The sequence below is a fragment of the Callithrix jacchus genome, chromosome 11, assembly GCF_049354715.1.
Source record: "Callithrix jacchus isolate 240 chromosome 11, calJac240_pri, whole genome shotgun sequence".
Lineage (NCBI taxonomy): Eukaryota > Metazoa > Chordata > Mammalia > Primates > Cebidae > Callithrix > Callithrix jacchus.
In genome coordinates this window covers 272,197-288,169 of record NC_133512.1, presented here as the reverse complement: position 1 = coordinate 288,169, position 15,973 = coordinate 272,197, and positions in this window count along the sequence as shown.

Sequence of the window (15,973 nt, the reverse complement as noted above, 5' to 3'; positions counted from 1 at the left end):
ATTGGGCTTATATCAACAGCTCAATCTTTTTTCAAATACGCTTTATTTTTAGGGCAGTGTAAAGTTAATAGTGAGGCGTAGTGGAAAGTACAGAGAGTTCCTACATTCCCACCTCCCCAAATGCACAGCCTCCTCCACTATCAGCCTTCCTCACTAGAGAGGTACATTTGTTACAATGGATGAACCAACATTGACTTATCACTGTCACCCATAGTTTATAATTGACATTAGGGACCATTCTTGCTGTCGTATATTCAGTGAGTTTTGACAAGGGTGTAATGGCATGTGTCTACCATTATAGTAACACACAGAGTAGTTTCATTGCCCTAAACATCCTCTATGCTCTGCCCATTTATCCTTTTCCACTCTTCAACCCCCAGCAATCACTGAACGTTTTGATGTCTCTATAGTTTTGCCTTTTCCAGAATGTCATATAGTTGGATTCATATAGTAAGTGGTCATTTGAGATTGGTTTATTTCACTTAGTAGTATGTATTTGAGTTTCCTCTATGTCTTTTAATGGCTTCATAGCTCACGTGCTTTTTTTCTGCAACAAAAGCCACATTCAAAGATTATTGCTTTCATTGCTGAATAATATTCCACTGTGTCGATGTAGAGGTTTGTTTATCCAGGCACTTACGAGCCTATAGTAACCAGTGTGGAGCCTGGGGAAGCCATAAATGGCCTGGTTGTGGCGAAGGCCTGGAGCCTATGTCGATAGGAGCCATGGAGGTTGGAGCCATTAGATCTTAGAGCCATAGGGGAAGGCCTGGAGCTTGGGTTGACAGGGTCTGTCCCATAGCCTGTGGCTATAGAAACCTGCCTGGTGTTGAGTTCACTGAATTGTGCCTGGCATTGGAGTTGATGTTGAAGTCAGGTGTTACATTTGCTCTCCTCTCTGCACATACATAGTATCTCTTTCCATGCTGCACTACCCAGGTTTAGGGGTGGGGTAATGCAGATAATATAAAACTCTCTTTTATACTCTATTTTATGCCGTTTTTCTTACTTTTCTACTCCACAAACGTGCTATAACCTCTCATCTGGATTCCTTGTCTCTTTTGAAGACACTTTGATGCACGGATGGCTGTTCAAATTGATGTTTCTGTGAAGGAATAAGTGCTGAAAAGTTCTGTTTTGCCATTTTGTCCATGGCATTCTTCTCTGTTAACTGAAAAAGTATTTTTACTGAATAACATATTGTTAACAATTGTCAGACCCTTGGTTTAGCTCTGGAAGTTTCTCCTTTAGAGCAAGTTCCTTTCATAGTTCCCTATAGAAAGACTATAGTTGTAAAATGTTGGTAGAGATGATATTTTGTGTGTAGAATTAAGGACCGATTACACATAAATGTTTAGCGGACAGTAAACATTTGTGAGTAATCTGTTCTTACACACGAAAAGAAGGTCTATAGCTTTAGGAAAGGGAAAATTATCAAGGTTATTCAGACAATATAAAATGAGTTGAGAAAATTGAAGGGAATGTTTATACTTGAATGAGACCTCATGGAGAAAGACAAAATAAGGAAGCCATGGGAGAATATTTGCTTTCTCGGAACCACAAAAGTGAGGAAAGCCAAGAGCACAGCTGGAGTTGCACCAGATCAAGTAGACATTCCATCAGAGCCTGAACTGAGAATGCACCATTCCTAGTCACCTTGATAACAGCCCCATTTTCTGTTAATAATACTCTATGAGAAAAATCTTGCAAAAATAGTCAGAAAAGGCAGAGTCACATGCAGTTCAGTGTGTTCCACCTTGGCAGACGGTCTTAGGAGGAGTTTTGGAAGGATCGTGCTGCAGGCAATGGATGAGATAATGATGAGAAATTTTCCAGCTCTGTATAAAAAGGCAAGCGAAATATATGCTTGTGAATTTTTGGCTGCTTTTTTATGCTGTATTTTCAGATCAATTTTATCCCAGTTAATGTGAATATAAACTCTGATTGTTATGGCTATCTCTCGTGGGGTGTCTATTATTTTGTCAGAAATTGTATCAGGAACTTTATATCAATCACTAAATTACACATTTCCAAGCTGCATATGAATGAGGTATTACTATGATCATTTTACAGATGAAGAAGATGAGACTCAGAGCAATACATAAGTTGCCCAAGGTCAGAGAGCAAGTAAGTACCAGAAATAAAAGCCAGATAAATCTAATTCCCATATCCTTGCTCTTTCAATGATGTTTCAGAGTTGATTACAAAAAGAATTGTTCTGTGTGCTCAGGATAATTTACTACCTACTAAATTTAACCATAGGACAGTCTTATAAACAGGGTAGAGTATGCAGTTAAGATAAAATTTGAGAGGAAAAAATTAAATTAAAATAGTACATAACCAATGATCAGAATATTCTCTCAGTATTTTAGAAATTTATGTAAGAATAAACTAGATACTGATAAAAAAGTCACATTCTTTATGCACAAATCTTGTAAGTAGCTACTGTTAAAGAGAGGATACTATTTACCTAGAAGAAAGTGGGGTTGTCAACCACTATATAACCATTCGTGGGGTGAATGTCTTTTTTATTTTAGGCCTCTGGCTGATGGATCCAAGAGGTAGATGCGTGATGTCAAAATATTCTCTTTTATAGGTAATTACAATTTACAATGGAAGATACAGAGGCCACAAGGTAGTAGAGTTGAGTTATATTAACAGAAAACCTTGTTAGAGAAAAGAACCACCTCTCACTATCATGTTCAATGGCAAAGATTAATAGAAGGTACAGCAAAATGGACAGACATGCGAGTATACCGACATTGATATTGGAAGTAACTTTTTTCTTATATACTATAAATCATATCCCAGAATATACTCATAATGTGTACACTTATTGGGATATTACAATCAACGTACAAAATATGTACCATATGTACATTGACTGTGATGTACATATGTGTACACAATACAGATGTACAAAAAATGTACATAATCTGTACAATATGTACATTTATATGTACATAATGTGTACACAGTAGGTATGTACATAATGTGTACAATATGTAAATATATTGTAATATTACAATGATTTCATATAATCACAACAGCATATATAATCAATACACATATAATACATAATATCAATATAAATGTACATATTGCACACATTATATACATTTACATTTATTGTGATATGATATGTACACATGTACATCATGCACACATGCAGATTTGCGGTATATACACGTGTACATAAGTGTGCACAGTATGTACATATGTACACTACACATATGTTCATATAATGTAGATATGTACCTTTTGTACAGGAGTACACAGTATGTACAATATATACACGTATATACTAGGTACACATATAGGTGTATACCCACTTTGGTAACCGGAGAGATTTCTATCTAATATACTAAATATAAAATCCCAGAATGTAGTCATAGTGTGTACATTTATTGTCGTATTGTGATAAATGTATTAAATAAGCACAATCTGTACATGTACTCTGCTGTACATAGGTGTCCACAATGCACATGTACAAAAATGTACATAATCTGTAAAATATGTACCTATATATTTCTATAATGTGTACACAATGCATAGGTCCATAATGTGTACACTATGCACATTCCTTAAAATATCAGTGATAAAATATATATAATCACAGTAAGATATATAATCACACTAATACATATATGTCGTGTAATATCACCAAAAAGTACGTATTGTACACATTAGGTATGTATTAGGTACATATGTATAGTGCACATATTATGAAAATATATATGTATCATGATAACACCGTATGTACACGTATACAAATATGTGCCTACTATTTAAACAATGTACACATGCAGAAATAGGTGCAAACTACATACCTATGCACAGCAGGCTATTACTAAAGTTCTGCTCGTAGCAGCCTCAATGCCCACCCTGGCTGCTTAAAGACCCCCGGCTAGGGGGCTGTACCCACAGCCCCCGCCAGAGGGCCCATAACAGCTACCAGGCCCACGCTGGCTGCTTAGGGACCCCCTGCCTAGGGCGCTGTGCCCACAGCTGCTGGGGCCCGGCTATTTTGAAAATGTGGTGTAATATGATACTGGCAACCATATCACACAGAAATGATAATGTTATTGTGGTTCTTTACATATTAGGCAATAGTTCTAGTTACACATTTGGCATATTGACAAAAATGTCATCCTCACCCCATTGACATTAGAATTGAAAGCATAGGAGGGTTTCACCCCTTGCAATGTTTAATTCAATATAATTGTTTTCTTGTTTACATTAGTGACCATATCAGAGCACGGTGTACATCTCTTGCAGTATTCAGAATATTTCTCTATGGGCAGCAACATTTTTCTCTCCTTATCTGGATATTAGGAAGAATATCACAGGACCGGCTTACAGCGCCAGTCACATCGTGAGCAATGTCATCTGTAATCCCCTAGTTATTAAGAACAATGTAACGGGGGTCTTGTGTGCTTTTGGAGATATTTGGAGTAATATCCTTTTAGTTTCTGGATATTAGAAACAACACTACAGTGGTGGTGTACACTTCCTGCGATATTAAGAGTATACTCATCCTCTGTCCCTGGGATATTAGGAACTACATCGCAGAAGCGTTGCACTTTGCCTATTATATTGGAACAATCACAGAGTGTACACCTTCTTTCATTGTGAGAGAAATACCTACTTAGGATATGATGGATAATATCACAAAATGGACACACATGGGTATATACCCACTGTGATATTGGAAGTCATTTTTATCTAATATACTAAATGTCATAACCCAGAAAAAACTCATAATGTGTAGACTTATTGGGATATTACACTCAATGTACAGAATATTTAACATATGTACATTGACTGTGATGTACATACATGTACACAATACAGATGTACAATAAATGTACATAAACTGTATCATTTGTACGAATATATGTACAAAATGTGCACACAATAGGTATGCACATAATGTGTACAATATGTACATTTATTGTAATATCACAATGTTATATAATCACAACTGCATATAAAATCACAATACACATGTAATATGTAATATCAACATAAATGTACATATTGCAAACATGTACATTTACATTTATTGTGATATGATATGTAAACATGTACATCATGTACCCATTACGTACAGATGCACAATATATGCAAGTGTACATATGTGGGTACAGTATGTACATATGTACACTACACATGTGTACATATAATATAGATATGTACCTTCGGTACCCGAGTACATTCTATGCACAATATGTACGCATGTAAACTATGTACACACCTGGGTGTACAACCACTTTGGTAACCAGAGAAATTTCTATCTAATATACAAAATATAATAATTCAGAATGTAGTAATAGTGTGTACATTTATTGGCATATTGCAATAAATGTATAAAATAGGTACAATCTGTACATTTACCCTGCTGTACATATGTGTACACAATGCACATGTACAAAAAATGTACATACTCTGTAAAATATGTACCTACATATTTCTATAATGTGTAAACAATGTATAGGTACATAATGTGTACACTATGCACATTCCTTAAAATATCAGTGATAAAATATATATAATCAAAATAACGCATATAATCACAGTAATATATATATATCATGTAATATCACAAAAAAGTACATATTGTTCACAGTAGGTACGCATTAGGTCTATATGTATTGTGCACATATGTACATATATATTTATCATAACACCATGTGTACACTTATACAAATATGTGTTCATTATTAAAACTATGTACCTGTGCAGAACAGGCTATTACCACAGCCCCCCTTGTAGCAGCCCCAAGGCCCACCCTGGCTGCTTAAAGACCCCCTGGCTAGGGAGCTGTAACCACATTCCCCGCCAGAGGGCCCGTAACAGCTCCCAGGCTGATGCTGGCTGCTTAGGGACCCCCTGGCTAGGGCGCTGTGCCCGGCTATTTTGAAAATGTGGTGTAATATGATGCTGGCGACCATATCATATGGAAATGATGTTATTTTGGTTTTTGATATACTAGGCAATAGTTCTAGTTACACCTCTGCCATATTGACAGAAATGTCATCCTGACACCCCTGGACATTAGAATTGAAATCATAAGGGGGTTTCACCCCTTGCAATGTTAAATTCAATAAAATTGTTTTCTTGTTTACATTAGTGACCATATCAGAGCACAGTGTACTCCTCTTGCCGTATTCAGAGGATTTGCCTATGGGCAGCAACATTATTCTCTCGTTCTCTGGATATTAGGAACAATATCACAGGACCGGCGGACAGCCCCAGTCATATCGTGAGTAATGTCATCTGTAATCCCTTAGTTATTAGAAAAAATATCACGGGGGTCTTGTGTGGTTTATCAGATACTTGGAGTAATATCTTTTCCGTTTTTGGATATTAGACACGATACTACAGTGGTGGTGTACACTTCCTGCGATATTCAGGGTATAATAATCTTTTGTCCCCAGGATATTAGGTAGTACATTAAATAAGCCTTGTACTTTGCCTGTGATATTGGAACAATCACAGAGTGAACACTTGCTTTCAAAATGAGAGTAATACCTACTTAAAATATGATGGATAATATAAAAAAATGGACACACATGGGTGTATACCCACTTTGCTATAGAAAGAAATTTTTATCTAATATACTAAAAATCATATATCACAATATACTCATAATGTGTACACTTATTGAGATGTTACAATCAATGTGCAGAATACATACCATATGTACATAGAGTGTTATGTACATATGTGTACACAATACAGATGTACCAAAAACGTACATAATTGTACAATATGTGCAATTACAGGTACATAATGTGTACACAATAGGTATGTACGAAATGTGTGCAATATGTACATTTATTGTAATATTACAATGATATCATATAATCACAACAGCATATAAAATCACAATACACAAGTAATACATAATATAAATGTACATATTGCACACATCGTGTACATTTACATTTATTGTTGTATCACGGTGTGTACACATGCACATCATGTACCCATTATGTACACATGTACAAAATGTGCACATGTACATATGTGTGAACAGTATGTACATGTGCACACTATGTACACATAAATACATATAATGTTGACATGTACATTTTGTACATGAGTACCTAATATGCACAATATGTACACGTATAAACTATGTACACAACTGGGTGTACACCCACTTTTGTCAATGGAGTAATTTCTAATATGGTAAAAATTATATTTTAGAATGTACTCATAATGTGTACATTTATTGGCATATCACAAGAAATGTATAAAATAGGTACAGTCTGTACATTTACTCTGCTGTGCATAGGTGTACACAATACACATGTAGAAAAAGTGTACATAATCTGTAAAATATGTACCTATATATTTCTATATTGTGTACACAATACATAGGTATATAATGTGTACACTATGCACATTCCTTAAAATATTAGTGATAAAATATATTTAATCACAATAAGATATATAATCACAGTAATATATATTGTCTAATATTACAAAAAAGTACATATTGTACACATTAGGTATGCATTAGGTACATATGTATTTTGCACATATTATGTAAATATAAATTTATCGTGATAACTCCATATGTACGCATGTACATATATATGCCCGATATTAAAACTATTTACACATGTAGTAATAGGTGCAAACTATGTACTGATGCACAGCACGCTATTACCAAAGCCCCCCTTATAGCAGCCCCCAGGCCCAGCCTGGCTGCTTAGAGACCCCCTGGCAATTGGGCTGTGCCCACAAACACTGCTCGAATGCCTGTAGCAGCCCCCATGCCCACCCTGGCTGCTTAGGGACCCCCTGACTAGGTGTCTGTGCCCACAGCCCATGCCAGAGTGCCCGTAGCAGCCCCCAGGCCAACCATGGCTGCTCGGGGACCCCTGGCTGGGTCGATGTGCTCACAGACCCCACCAAAAAGCCCAGAGCAGCCCCCAGGCCCACCCTGGCTGCTTAGGGGTCCCCTCGCTTGTGGGCTCTGCCCACAGCTGCTGAGGCCCAGCTATTTTGCAAATCCGGTGTAATATGATACTGGAAACCATATTATATAAAAATGATAATCTTATTCTGTTTTTTTGTATATTAGGCAATAGCTCCAGTTACACCTCTGCCATATTGACAAAAATGTCATCCTCACCCCCATTGACATTAGAATGAAAATCATAGGGGAGTTTCATTCCTTGCAATGCTTAATTCAATGTGATTGTTTTCTCGCTTACATTAGTGACCATATCAAAGCATGGTGTACACCTCTTGCCGTATTAAGAGTATTTCCCTATGGGCAGCAACATTTTCCTCTCCTTCTCTGGATATTAGGAACAATATTCCAGGACCAGGGTACAGCCCCATTCACGTCGTGGGTAATGTCATCTGTAATTCTCTAGTTATTAGAAACAATATCACGGGGGGCTTGTGTGCTTTCTGAGATATTTGGAGTAATATTCTTTCCGTTTTTGAACATTAGAAACAATACTACAGTGGTGGTGTACACATCCTGCGATATTCAGGGTATGGTCATCCTTTGTCCTCAGGATATTATTAACTACATCACAGACTAGTTTTAGTTTGCCTTGATATTGGAGCAATCCGAGAGTGTAAACCTGCTTTCACAATGAGAGAAACACCTACTCAGGATATGATGGATAATATCACAAAATGGACACACATAAGTGTATACCCACTTTGATATTGAAAGTAATTTTTATCTAACATACTAAAAATCATAACCCAGAATATACTTATAATGTGTACTCTTACTGAAATATTACAAACAATGCACAGAATATGTACCATATGTACGTTGACTGTGATGTACATATGTGTGCACCATACAGAGGTAAAATAAATATACATAATCTGTACAATATGTACATTTATGTGTACATAATATGTACACAATAGGTATGTCCATAATGTGTACAATATGTACATTTGTAATATCACAATGATATCAGAACAGCATATACAATCACAATACACACGTAATGCATAATATAAATGTACGTATTTCACACATTATGTACATTACCATTTATTGTGGTATGACGATGTGTTTACATGTAGAGCATGGACCCATTATGTACGGATGTACAATAAATTCAGGTGTAGATATATGTACATAGTATGTACGCTCTGTACCCATACATACATATAATGTAGATATTTACCTTCTGTACACAAGTACATAATATGCACAGTATGTACATGTACAAAATATGTGCACACATAAGTTTACACCCACTTTGGTAACCAGAGTAATTTCTATCTTATATTCTAAATGTAATATCACAGAATGTACTCATAATGTGTACATTTATTGGCATATCACAATAAATGTATAAAGTAAGTAAGATCTGTACATTTACTCTGTGTACCCAATACACAAGTAAATAAAATGTACATAACCTGTAAAATATGTTTCTTTATAGTTCTATAATCTGTGCACAATGCATAGGTACATAATGTGTATAATAGGTACATTTGTAATGTCACAATGATATATCACAACAGCATATATAATCACAATAAACGTAATACATAATATAAACGTACATATTGCAAACATGTATATTTACATTTATTGTGATATGATGTGTACACATGTACATCATGTACCCATTATGTACAGATGTACAATATATGCACGTGTACATATGTGTGCACAGTATGTACCTATGTATGCTGCGTACACCTATGTATATATAATGTAGACATGTACATTCTGTACATGAGTACATAATAAGCACAACATGTACATGTATAAACTATGTGCGCACCTGGGTGTAAACCTACTTTGGTCACCGGTGTAATTTCTGTCTAATATGCTAAAAATTATATCCCAGAATGTACTCATGTGTACATTTATTGACATATCACAATAAATGTATAAAATAGGTATAGTCTGTACATTTACTCTGCTGTACATATGTGTACAAAATACGCATGTAGAAAAAATGTACCTAATCTGTAAAATATGTACCTATTTATTTCCATAATGTGTACACAATGCATAGGTACATAAAGTGTACTCTATGTACACTTCTAAAAATTTCAGTGGTAACATACATATTATCACAATAAGATATATAATCAATAATATGTAGATATCACATAATATCACCAAAAAGTACATATTGTCTATATTAGGTACGTATAAAGTACATATTTATTGTACACATATTATGTACATATATGTTTATTGTGATAATATTATATGTACATGTGTACAAATATGTGCCCATTATGTAAACAATCTACACATGTAGAAATAGGTGCAAACTGTGTACCTGTGAAGAGCAGGGTATCCCCACACCTCCCGCCAAAGGGCCTATAGCAGCTTCCAGCTCCACCCTGGCTACGTAGGGACCCCCTGGTTAGGTGGCTGTGCCCATAGCCCCTGCCAGAGTGACAGTAGCAGCCGCCAGGCCCTCCCTGGATGCTGAGAGACCCTCTGGCTATGTGACTGTTACCACAGCCACCACCAGAGGGCCCGAAGCAGCCCCCAGACAAATCACAAAGGGCCCGTAGCAGCTGCAATGCCCAACCTGGTTGCATAGGGACACCCTCGCTTGGCTGCCATGCCCACAGCTCCTGGGGCCCAGATATTTTGAAAATGTGGTGTAATATGATACTGGCAATCATTTCATATGTAAATAATAATTTTATCCTTTTTTATTATATAGTAGACAATAGCTGAAGTTACACCTCCGCCATTTTGACAAAAATGTCCTCCTCAACCCCTTGAAATTACAAGGAAAATTATAGGGGGGGTTAACACCTTGCAATATTTAATTCAATACAATTGTTTTCTTGTTTACATTAGTGAAAATATCACAGCACGGTGTACTCGTCTTGCCGTATTCAGAGGATTTGCCTATGGGCAGAAACATTCCTTTCTCCTTCTCTGGATATTAGAAACATTATCACAGGACCAGCAAACAGCCGCAGTCATATCATGAGTAATGTCATCTGTAATCCCCTAGTTATAAAAAACAACATCAAGGGGGTCTTGTGCACTTTATGAGATACTTAGAGTAATGTTAGGATTTGGGTAATTTACATGAGGGAGAATATTGAGTTGGTCCATATACTCCAAAACCGAGGAGAAAAGGGCATTGTATATTTTTTATGACAGATTATAATCAGAGCCATTTTCTTTCAATATTGGGGTGTCTAGATAATATTTAGATTTTTTTCAATTCGCGTATAATAAGAATTTCGGTATTTTATATGAGAGAGCATATTGGGTTTGTGTATATACTCCAAAACGAAGTAGAAAAGGGTATTGTATATTTTTTCTGACAGACTATATTCAGAGCAATTTTGCTTTCAACATTGGGGTGCCTAGGTAATATTTAGATTTTTTTCGATTCGCGTAAATTTAGAATTTCGGTATTTTACATGAGAAAGCATATTGAATTGGTGTATATACTCCAAAACAGAGTAGAAAAGGGCATTGTGTATTTTTTCTGACAGATTATATTCAGAGAAATTTTGCTTTTAACAATGGGGTACCTAGATAATATTGTGATTTGTTTCTGTTCGTGTGAAATTAGAATTTCTGTATTTTACATTAGAGAGCATATTGAGTTGGTGTATACACTCTAAAACAAAATAGAAAAGGGCACTGTATATTTTCTCCCACAGACTTTGTTCCGAGAAATTTTGCTTTTTACATTGGGGTGCCTAGATAATATTTAGATGTTTTTCGATTCGTGTATATTTACAATTTCGGTATTTTACATGAGAGAGCATATTGAATTGGTGTATATACTCCAAAATAGAGTAGAAAATAGTATTGTATATTTTTTCTGAAAAATTATATTCAGAGCCATTTTCTTTTAACTTTGGGGTGCCTAGATAATATTTAGATCTTATTCAATTAGCGCCAATTTAGAATTTCGGTATTTTATATAAGAGCATTGTGAGTTGGTGTATGTACTCCAAAACAGAGTAGAAAAAGTCATTGTATATTTTTTCTGACAGATTATATTCAGAGCTAGTTTCTTTTAACATTGGTTTTCCTACATAATATTTAGATTTTTTTCAATATGCGTAAAATTAGAATTTCGGTATTTTACATGAGAGAGCATATTGATTTGGTGTATATACTCCAAACCAGAGACGAATAGGGCATTGTATATTATTTCTGAACAGATTATATTTAGAGCAATTTTTCTTTTAACATTGGGGTGCCTTGATAATACTTAGATTTTTCTCGATTCAAGTGAATTTAGATTTTCGGTATTTTACATGAAAGAGAATACTGAGTTGGTGTATATACTCCAAAACAGAGTAGAAAAGGCATTGTATATTTCTTCTGATATATTATATTCAGAGCAATTTTCCTATTAACATTGGGGAGCCAAGATAATATTTAGATTTCATTTGATTAGCGTAAATTTATAATTTTGGAATTTTACATGAGAGAACATATTGAGTTGGTGTATATACTCGAAAACAGAGTAGAAAAGGACATAGTATATTTTCTCTGACAGATTTTGTTCCGAGATATTTTGGTTTTTACATTGGGGTGCCTAGATAATAATTAGATTTCCTTCGATTCCTGTATATTTAGAATTTCTGTATTTTCCATGAGAGAGCATATTGAATTGGTGTGTATACTCCAAAATAAAGTAGAAAAGGGCATTGTATATTTTTTATGACAGTTTATATTCAGAGCCATTTTCTTTTAACATTGGGGTGCCTAGATAATATTTAGATTTTTTTCGATTTGCGTAAATTTACAATTTCTGTATTTTACAGGAGAGAGCATATTGAGTTGGTGTATATACTACAATACAGAGTAGAAAGGTGCATTGTATATTTCTTCTTACAGATTATATTCAGAGCAATTTTGCTTTTAACATTGGGGTGCCTAGATAATATTTAGCTTTTTTTTTGATTCACGTAAAATTAGAATTTCTGTATTTTACATGAGAGAGCATGCTGAGTTGGGGTATATACTCCAAACCAGAGTTGAATAAGGCATTTTATATTTTTTCTAACAGACTATATTCAGAGCCATTTTCTTTTAACTTTGGGGCGCCTAGATATTACTTAAATTTTTTTCGATTCGCGTAAAATTAGAATTTCAGTATTTTACATAAGAGAGCATATTGATTTGGTGTATATACTACACAACAGAGTAAAAAAGGGCACTGTATATTTTTTCTGTCAGATTATATTCAGAGCAATTTTGCTTTTAACATTGGGGTGCCTAGATAATATTTAGATTTGTTTAGATTCAATTAAATATAGAATTTCTGTATTTTAAATGAGAGAGCATGTGGAGTTGGTGTATAAACTCCAAAGCAGAATAGAATAAGGCATTGTATATTTTTTATGACAGATTATATTCAGAGCAATTTTGTTTTTAACATTGGGGTGCCTAGATAATATTCATATTTTTTGGATTCGGGTAAAATTAGAATTTCGTTATTTTACATGAGACAGCACACTGAATTGGTGTATATACACCAAAACAAAGTAGAATAAGGCATTGTATATTTTTTATGACAGATTATATTCAGAGCAATTTTGTTTTTAACATTGGGGTGCCTGGATAATATTCATATTTTTTGGATTCGGGTAAAATTAGAATTTCGTTATTTTACATGAGACAGCACACTGAATTGGTGTATATACACCAAAACAAAGTAGAATAAGGCATTGTATATTTTTTCTAACACACTATATTCAGAGCCATTTTCTTTTAACTTTGGGGTGCCTAGATATTATTTAGATATTTTTCGATTCACGTAAAATTAGAATTTTGGTATTTTACATGAGAGAGCATATTGAGTTGGTGTATATATTCTTAAACAGAGTAGAAAAGGGCATTGTATAATTTTTATGACAGATTATACTCAGAGCAATTTTCTTTTAACATTGGGGTGCATAGATTATACATAGATTTTTTTGATTCGGGTAAAATTAGAATTTCTGTAGTTTACATGAGAGAGCATATTGAGTTGGTGTATATACTACAAAACAGAGTAGAAAAGGGCATTGTATATTTTTTATGACCGAATATATTCACAGCACTTTTCCTTTTATCGTTGGGTTGTGTAGATAATATTTATATTTTTTTCGATTCGCTTAAATATAGAATTTCTGTATTTTGTATGATCGAGCATATTGAGTTGGTGTATATACTGCAAAAAAGAGTAGAATAAGGCATTGTATATTTTTTCAAACAGACTATATTCAGAGCCATTTTCTTTTAACTTTGGGGCGCCTAGATATTATTTAGTTTTTTTTCGATTAGCTAAAATATAGAATTTCGGTATTTTACATGAGAGAGCATTTGAGTTGGTGTATATACTCCAACACAGTGTAGAAAAGGGCATTGTATTTTTTTTCTGACAGATTATATTCAGAGCAATTTTGCTTTTAACATAGGGGTGCCTAGATAATATTTATATTCGTTTCAATTGAATTAAATATAGAATTTCTGTATTTTACATGAGAGAGCATATGGAGTTGGTGTATATACTACAAAACAGAGTAGAATAGGGCATTGTATATTTTTTATGACAGATTATATTCAGAGCAATTTTGCTTTTTACACTGGGGTGCCTAGATAATATTTAGATTTTTTTCGATTCGATAAATATAGAATTTCTGAATTTTATATGAGAGAGCATATGGATTTGGTGAATATACTCCAAATCAAAGTAGAATAGGGCATTGTATATTTTCTCTGACAGATTATATTCAGAGCAATTTTGTTTTTAAGATTGGGATGCCTAGATAATATTTAGATTTTTTCGATTCGGGAAAAATAAGAATTTCGGTATTTTACATGAGAGAGCATAATTAGTTGGTGTATATACCCCAAAACAGAGTAGAATAAGGCATTGTAAATTTTTTCTAACAGACTATATTCATAGCCATTTTCTGTTAACTTTGAGGCACCTAGATGTTGTTTAGAATTTTTGATTCACATAAAATTATAATTACGGTATTTTACGTGAGAGAGCATATTGAGTTGGTGTATATACTCCAAAACAGAGTATAAAAGGGCATTGTATATTTTTTTGACAAATTATATTCAGAGCAATTTTGCTTTTAACATTGTGGTGCCTGTATAATATTTAGAATTTTTTTGGTTCATGTAAAATTAGAATTTCGGTATTTTATATGAGAGAGCATACAGAATATGTGTATATACTCCAAAAGAGAGTAGAATAAGGCATTGTATATTTTCTCTAACAGACTATATTCAGAGCCATTTTCTTTTAACTTTGGGGCGCCTAGATATTATTTAAATTTTTTTCGATTCGCTAAAATATAAAATTTCGGTATTTTATATGAGAGAGCATATTGAGTTGCTGTATATACTCCAAAAAAGAGTAGAAAAGGGCATTGTATATTTTTTCTGACAGATTATATTCAGAGAAAGTTTGCTTTTAACATTCGGGTGCCTAGATAATATGTAGATTTTATTCGATTCACTTAAATACAGAATGTCGGTGTTTTACATGAGAGAGCATATGGAGTTGGTGTATATACTCCAAAACAGAGTAGAATAGGGCATTGTATATTTTTTCTGACAGATTATATTCAGAGCAATTTTTTTTTAACATTAAGGTGCCTAGGTAATATTTAGATTTTTTCGATTCACGTAAAATTAGAATATCTGTATTTTACATGAGAGAGCGTACTGAGTTGGTGTATGTACTCCAAAACAGAGTAGAATAAGGCATTGTATATTTTCTCTAATAGACTATATTCCGTGCCATTTTCTTTTAACTTTGGGGCGCCTAGACATTATTTAGATTTTTTAGATTCGGGTAATATTAGGATTTCGGTATTTTACATGAGAGAGCATACTGAGTTGGTGTATATACTCCAAAACAGAGTAGAATTAGGCATTCTATATTTTTTCTAACAGACTATACTTAGAGACATTTTCTTTTAACTTTGGGGCGCCTAGATATTATTCATATTTTTTTCG